The 7,913-nt window shown below is 35.9% G+C and overlaps 1 long non-coding RNA gene across 1 annotated transcript; it reads right to left on the reverse strand.

Annotated features, from left to right (window-relative positions):
* Positions 482-6,390, reverse strand: LOC109225604. Its single transcript, XR_002067947.1, has 2 exons — positions 5,374-6,390; positions 482-5,266 (listed from the first exon to the last, which is right to left on the reverse strand). It is a non-coding gene; the product is annotated as an uncharacterized LOC109225604 (long non-coding RNA).

Here is a 7,913-nt window from a genome sequence, read left to right on the forward strand (position 1 = left end):
TTTGTGACATTTGTCCATCCATTTTTAATTCACCTTAATGTTGATCTATCATCTACTACTGATAACTTGATCTCTTATGTAACACAGCCGCTAGGGCTCTGATACGGAATTGTATCGAAAACACAGATATAGCAAGAACACATGGAATCAAAAATAAGAGCTAGACCTACAATTGATTAGAAGAACAAGAACCAATTAAGATATGAAACCTAATTACCTCTATGAACTCAATCAATTGTAATCCTAAGCTATGAACATAAGAGCTAGACCTACAATTGATTGGAAGAACAAGAACCAATTAGGATATGAAGCCTAATTATCTCTATGAACTCAATCAGCTGTAACCCTAAGCTATGAAACCCTCAAGAGATTGGCAACTCTTAAAAATTCAGATAAAGTAATTAAGCAATTAAGCATTCACTACTAATTGCTCACCAACTAAAACTAATTTAACACTAATGAAAGCAATAAAGAAATTAAAGGCGTAAACAAAAATGCATTAATTAAAAGATAAGGATAAAAGGTGAGACTTGCATGTCTTCAAGTTTATAATTCATCAAGTCTACCTAAAATAAAAGCCTTAAGGGCTATTTATACTGGAGTAGGTATTTAGCTACAAATAACCCACAATAAAAGCCTTAAGGGCTAAGTTAATTCTAAGGAGCTTACTCAATTATTACAAGTATAGCCTTTTTGATCTTGACTCCTTTAAAGCACTCCAATGCTATGATGTTGACTTGGAAATAGTTAGGCATGCTCATCCGGCATGTATCATCCTCCCCCACTTGAAGAAATTCATCCTCGAATTTGGACCTTGCAAAACCAAGAAAGAGGCAAACATAAGTACCAAGCCAATCACAAGAATCAAAGCATTGTATGTCCAAGCTAAAAGATCAAAGATCGCAATTTGGCACTCAAAAGTAACACTCTTATGATATAGCCAAGTGTCATAATCTATAAAGAACACAACTCCAACACAAACCTGATTATAAGAAAAATAATACTCATGAAAGAATCAAGAGAGTCTAAAGTTTCATGCTTCCAACAAAACCACAACCTTGTAAGATCCTCAACAAAGGGCACACTTTTATAGTATAACCAAGTGTCATAAGAAGCATAAAAATCATACTCTCCAACCCAAACAAAGACACTTCACCAAGATAAGAAGCAATTCCGGGGTCAAACACAAATTTTAATCCCCAAATATCTACACACTTTCCAACAACTTCACATGTCAACTTAAGAGATATGCCAAGCTCATCATGAATCATCATATAAAGAATATCACAATACTCAAAGTTAAAAGTCTGGACTTAGATAAACACAAGATAAGCATAAGCCAAACGTACATACCATTCTTGCTTTTGGGCAAAAAAAAGCTCTTGACAAAAAGTATGCCAAAGTGTTAGTTCAAGGCCTTTCTTACCCTTAGCAACTTTCTCTTGTTGAACCCTTCACAAAACATAGGTTCTTTTTGCTCAAAATGGTTACTAAAAACACCAAAACAAACATTCTTACCTTTTCTCATAGAAGCATTAGCAAAAGAGAATGTTCTTTCAAAATTAGGAATAAGATAAGAAAAGCAATTAATACTAGTTCTAGCATCAAAAACTTTATGTTCCTTTTCACACTCAAAAAAATCATCACATAAATTTGCATAAGAGTAATCAAGATCAAATACAAGAGAAGTCAACTCATTGGAATACAAATGGAAGTTTCCTTCTTTTATATTTATGTCATTATAACTAAATGGTTCACTCTCCAACAATGCATCTCCACACTCACGTTTGCTCATTTCACCACAAAAATTGAATCTTTTTGCCAAAGGAATGAAAATAGAACCTAAAGAATAATAATCAACACATTCTTCTTGACTCATTACTTCATAAAGGTCAAAACTATCTTCCATCAAAGTTAAAGTAGAGTCAAAAGAACCATCACATGTATCATCCCATAAAGGTGGGGTATCATAAGATTCAACATCACAACATCACTAGCTAAGGAGCCATTAAACAAAGAACCAGAATCATCTAATGATGCACAAGAACTCCTATCCAGTTGCAAGCCATAACTATTTTTCTCATTACAAGATAAAGAAGTATCAAACTCATCAATGTCATAGCTATCTTTCAAACTCAAAGTGTCGCCACAATCAATTAAAGTATCATGAGTAGAAGGATAAGCTATTTTACCTTGAAGCTCTTCTAAAGTGAAATTCTCTTTACCTTGAACTTCTTCATTAAATTTCAAAAGCTCTTGAAAAGGTAGCTTTATCTTCTTCCAAGTTCATTAAAGTAGATTGAACTTCACTTGATGGCTCATCTCCTAAAATTCCTTCACAAGATACAAAACAACTAGAGAAAGAAGAAAGGTTATTAGCATTAGAATAAGGAAAATCCTCACTCTTTTTTGTTTTCCCTCTTTCTTTTTTCTCATTTTCTTTTCAAGCTCTTCATTCTTTTCTTGTGACAACTCACTTACTTCACTCCACACTTTCTTTCCTTTTTCCATTTTAGAGTTGTCACTTTTCTCTCCCTTACTTCTCTCTATCTTTTGTCTCTCATCCTTACTTTTTCTCTTTGCATTTTTCAAGGATGTTCTCAAAATCATTTGGCCTCTTCCCCTTTGGTTCACTTTATTACCCCTATATTTATCATGGAAAACTTGTTGGATGTTGTCCAACTCATTCAAGGTGGTCTCATGATCATATTGAAAAAGTGGGTTATTAATCATTCGAGGCTCTTGAGGTGGTATGGGTGGTGGAGGAGGGAGATTGTCCCTCCTTGGTGGTTCTTGAGGCATACGTTTGGGAGGTAGATCCATTGGTGGTCTAGGTTGGGTCATTGGGGTGGTGGAATTATGGGTATGTGTGCTTGAAGTCTCAATGGTGGTTTGTGTTGGGTGTTGGTAGTTGGTAGGTGGACGGTAGTTTGGTGGAGGAAAAGAAGGTCCCTAGGTCCCTTTGGTGAATGTGGTCGCTTTGGTAAGTTTTGTGGTATTTGGTTGGGTTGGTTTTGTTGCAAATTTTTCCTTTGAAGCATTTGTCGCACTTGTGAAGGATAGGGTGTAGTAGAGGAATTAGTACGCGTCATACTACGCTCCTTTCCTTGTTGCCTCAAGTGAGATTCCTCTATCATGGAATTCAACCTTGCATCCATTTGGTATTTCCATATGGTAATATTGGTAACCTTCTCACTTAAGTTGGTAACCTTCTCGCTTATGTCATAAAGCATAGAAACAACTTCATGCATCGGAGTCTCATTCCTTGGATAACAAGTAGGACTAGAAGTTTGTCCGTACTACATGATACCTACAAAACGAGCAAACAAGTTAGTAGTAAAAGTCCTCACCAACTCACTTGATGTCGCTCAACCCTCGTGTATCACACTTTGCACCAATTGGCTCTTGTGTGCTCAAAGTCCTATTCACTCTTGCCTTTTTCCGCTCAAGTAGTGAATGTCAAAATTGCTAGCAAACTTATGTCCCAAGGTTTCACAACAAGTTCCAACCGTCTTCGGGGTGGAGTGGAAGTTGTGTATTCACAAGGACGGACAATTAAAAGCAAACAGACTTGACCCAAGTAATTCACAACGAAAGTAAAAGATAAAAGCACGAAACAATTGGCATGAAATACACAAAGCACACAAGAAACTAGAATTAAACTTAATATGAACTAATATCAAGTTAATCTAGTTAAGAATTAACAAACAAGAAGAAAAGATTAACCGGAAAGAAAAGAGAACTAGGGAGAAACTTCTGGACTTGTTGCAATCTTCTGGAATTGATACTATGCTCAACCTTTCAGTCCATAGCAGAAACAAAGTCAGCAATTTTGGAACCAATCATAGTAGAAACAGGGCAGGTTTACTACTCAAAATACTGTAGATTTTCAACTCAATTTACAGTTCAATTGGCTCCCAAACACAGCTCCATAGTGCCGGAACAATGCTGAAACTTGATCAGGTCTGCAACTTCTTTCAAGTTCAATCAGTGTAGAAAATTAGTTGTACTAAGAATGTATTTGATTCTTGGAACCTCTCTGAACCGTTAGCTTCAACAAACAGAACCTTAATCAATCAGCTAACAACCAACTTGTTATTCTCAAGCAAGTTGCAGGTTTCACAATTTCAAATTGACTCAGCAACAATGTTCAAGAACCATCACTGACAATCAGCAGCTAACTGGTACCTTTGGTGCAAAATAATGCAGCAGAAGCTGGACTGTTTGCAGCAGTGCAGAAGATTCAATCCAAATTGTGCAGATTTTTCTGCGCAAAGAGTGCAGAAACAGGGCATAAAACTGCAAAGTTTCTTAGCTCCAGTGCTAGTCGAAAATTGCAGTTTCAGCAGCTCAAACAATAAAAGAAACAAGACAGTAGTATATGCCGTAGCTATGCCTAACTATGGAGATAAAATGCAGCTCAAATACGGTTACAAAACTGGAACAAAACATGTGTAGAAATTGTTTCAAATACTGCAGATTTTCAGCAGCTCAACAGAGCAGAAATATATGTTGCAACAGTGCAGAGGTTTCAGCCCAAGCTGTGCAGAAACATTTGCGCAAAACTGTGTTGTCTTTAACTTGCACAAATAGGGTGCAAAACTAGATTTTCTAGCTGTAGACAGTGCAGAATTTTATGTAGATTAAGCAGTCCAAATAGTGTAGCAGTCTCAAGACTGATCACAAAGAGACCTGAAAATTGGATTGTCCAAAATTGGTGAAATTTCCATTTTAAGTGCTATTAATGTTCAGCAGTGTACTATCAAAATTTTCAGAAATCCAAACAACAATAACTGGAAAACTCCACAGTGCAGAACCAAGATAAAAGTACAGAATTTTCAGCAACTTAACTGGACAGCAAACTGCAGTCATAAAACAACCTCTCTCACCCTACCAAACTTCAGCAGTAAGAATACAACCTCACTTTCCAGAAACTTGCTCCCAAACTTCTTTGTTTAATACTTGAATTATCAACAACACAAAGCAACTTATCCACTTTAACTCCACAAAACTTCTCAAATTCGATTTCAAACTTGCAGCAGCTAACAACCAGTTAAAACTCAAACAATTCAGTCTCAACTCAGAAATGTAGTCGAGGTTTTTGAGCAACTAGAGCAAAATTTCAGCAGAACTTCAGAAGATATTCACTTCAAACTTCGACTATAGCAACAGGACACTCTAAAGCGATTTACCATTCTCACATTCATCCCAATCAGTAGATACGAAGACAAATTTCGGCTCAAGCAGAGATAATCAACTCAAATTCCTAGAAATCAGAATTCAAAGATAATTTTTCAGGTGTGTTTCAAAAGAACAAACTAAGATCTCCTTAAACTTTCAGAAACAAGCTAAGTTTAAGCTCAGAAATGAAACCTGAATCGTTGTGACGAATGAATTGGAAGTTCGTGGTGATAATTCAGTTGCAAACGAGTCCTAGAAAATGGAGAACACAGCTGCAATTTTCAGTTGCAAATCAGTGGCAGCTGTTCTTCGTCGTCTTGAGAGAATCGACTCCAAAAAAATTTCAACCTAAAATCAACTCGAATCAGCTCTACAGGCGTCCTCTTCGATTTACCAGCTGCTCGAATCGACTCGAATCAGTTCGGGAAGATCTTCAATGGAAACAAGTGTTCTTCGACTGATTCAAGCTCCGCAAAAAATTCTCAGTTCAATCTCACTCAAATCTTCACACAACGAGTTCAAATTTGATATACGAGCTCCATTCAACACAAAAACAATCCCCAACGATTAATTTCTAGACAAGACTAGGTCTTTTCGGTCCGGAGCCGGCTGGTAATGGACCTACTTACCTTGCTTGTAGACCTGCTGCGGAGCTAACCCTTGTTATCAGAAGAACCCAGCCTGTCGTGATCTTCGCAGATTCCGTTAGAAAGTTTTCTGACCAAACCCTAACAAATCAGCCCCATAACAATCTAAATCTTCAGATTTCGCTATCATAATTGACTTGCCAGTGAATTTAAGAAACACCCAATCGATCATTTTTTAACCCTGATTTCAGAATGAAAACAACCCAGCTTCTTCGTTGAACTCGGCAAGGCCGGATATCAAATTATGACCTCGAAATCAATCGTAACTTCGAATTTCAGCCTAAATTCAGTAGTTCAAACTTAGAAAATGAACAAATTAGAATTTCAGAACCAAAATCTTTAGAGAGAGAACAAGGAATTTGAATTTTAGCACTATACACACAAAAAACAGTGATAACAATATCGGATGAACAGAGAACTTTCTATTTTTGGATATTTTTTTAATTTTTTGAATTGTTGATAATCAAAATAAAGACCAAAGGATTGGTAAAACAAACCAAAACCTTCGCTCTGATACCAAGATTATACGGAATTGTATAAAAAACACAGTGATAGCATCCATGGCATCTCAACATCATTAAAGGAGAAGGTTGAAGCTCTGGAAGTTTCAAGAAGGCCCATGACAACGTCTCAATCAAAGAAATTTCAAGACAAGCTTAATAGGCTTCAATTGGCAATTAAAAAGTGCCTTATAATAGAAGAAGAGTTTCAGCACAACGAGGATCTTTAGGCCAAGTCTTACAACTATTTAGAGGCCCAAATTACAGTCCAAAAAGAGATGGAATGAGGCCCAAATATGCCCCAAAAAGAGGAATTTTTAGCAGCTCAAATAAGCCCAAAAATTGTTTCTAGAATATATATTTAATAGTTATTTTAATCTATGTTGACTTGCATTGGTCTGTGTGTATGTTGACTACATTGGTCTTTGTATGGGTAGTCTTCTATGTTTCTAGGGAATATAATTCTCATTTATTGAAGTCTTGACTAGCTCCTTCTCTATTATTATATAAAGGGGTGCTTGTCTTCCATTGTAGAGGACATTGAAGATTAATATTATTATTGTGAGTGCTTTTGAACCTTTGTGAATTTTATTTTGAGATGTATCTTGCAACCCTAACTAGTACATAGCTTAAGGTAGTAAGATAATTTTCTTTCTTGTGATATCTTTGGTTTCTTTTGATATTCTTCGAAGGCGACTAGTTTCTTTTACTAGTTGTTGTTGTAAGTTATTCAAACTAAAAGTCAAGATCCGATTCTAGTTCTTGATTAGCTTATCTCTAGTGAAGGCAATTTGTTCCAAACCAACTTGTTGTCATTAGGATCTTGTCAAATCTATATTAACATAATCTCGGGGTTCTTGGACCTTTCCTTGAACTTCCACATATCTAGTTTATTTTTCTTGCTTTTCTTAATTCGATTGCATTTCTTTATTGCTTCTGCATTCCTTCAACTTATTTTCTTTACGTTCTTGGATCTCCCAACCTTTCTGTCATCAAGTATCAAGTGGTATCAGAGCGGTTGTATCAAGATTTCGTTCTTGATAAATCTTAGGGATTTCTGAACAAAGGAGCAAAAAAAAGTAAAAAAAAAAAACGAAAAAAAAATCTTTCCAAAAAAAAGGGAGAAACATATTGCTATTGAAGAAATCAAATTTTATTTGTATTTGTTTCCAACTTCAAGAAAGGAAACAAGAAGAGGGGATCCTAGATCTTTAAGGATAAGAAAAAAAATCAATTTTTTTACTCCTCTGATCTTGTTCTAAAAATCATTTCCTTTATTCGAGTTTTGTTTCAACTAAATCCTACACTTTCTAGGATTGGTTCTTCACTTTCTTTAGTGCCCCCAAAATTCCTTATTTTACTACTAAGGGCTTTGATACGAGTTGGGTTTAATTATAAATCTACAAGGTATTTTCCAGAGGTTAATTGAGGAGGAAAAGGTAAGAGTGGGTGAGAACAATTGAGGGAAAGAGCCAAAGTTTGAGTGATAACTATTTTTTTTCTTTTTAAAGATGTCTCATACAGGTGCTAGTGATGATGAACTGAGGGCTCTTCAGGAAGCTGAAATCCGAGCAAGAAATGATTT

Source organism: Nicotiana attenuata, chromosome 5 (assembly GCF_001879085.1).
Source record: "Nicotiana attenuata strain UT chromosome 5, NIATTr2, whole genome shotgun sequence".
Taxonomy (NCBI): domain Eukaryota; kingdom Viridiplantae; phylum Streptophyta; class Magnoliopsida; order Solanales; family Solanaceae; genus Nicotiana; species Nicotiana attenuata.